The sequence below is a fragment of the Penaeus monodon genome, chromosome 28 (genome assembly GCF_015228065.2).
Source record: "Penaeus monodon isolate SGIC_2016 chromosome 28, NSTDA_Pmon_1, whole genome shotgun sequence".
In the NCBI taxonomy this organism is placed as follows: domain Eukaryota; kingdom Metazoa; phylum Arthropoda; class Malacostraca; order Decapoda; family Penaeidae; genus Penaeus; species Penaeus monodon.
Genome location: NC_051413.1, coordinates 35,180,314 through 35,180,533, shown reverse-complemented (window position 1 = coordinate 35,180,533; position 220 = coordinate 35,180,314). Strand labels below are relative to the sequence as shown.

Below are 220 nucleotides of genomic sequence, written 5' to 3'. Positions count from 1 at the left end.
GATCAAGTTAGAAATAAGTCAAACAAAAACAGTCGCCACCATCTTTGTCTGAGCGGCATTCTGCAAGCATGCAAAAAACTGATGAGTGCTAGGGTGATAGGGCCTTTCTTCACTTTGTGTAATATGCATCCCTATACCACAGTGATTTTAATTTTAGTTAGCTTTCAAGCTACAGATCTGGAACTTTATGTATTTTTGCAAGCATATTTTTTTTTCAGTT

General features: G+C 36.4%; 1 protein-coding gene across 1 annotated transcript in view; it reads right to left on the bottom strand.

Moving 5' to 3' along the window:
- LOC119591556 (probable RNA-binding protein 19) overlaps window positions 1–220 on the bottom strand; it is a gene marked incomplete in the record, with an annotated part of 63,063 nt that overhangs the window by 13,739 nt on the left and 49,104 nt on the right.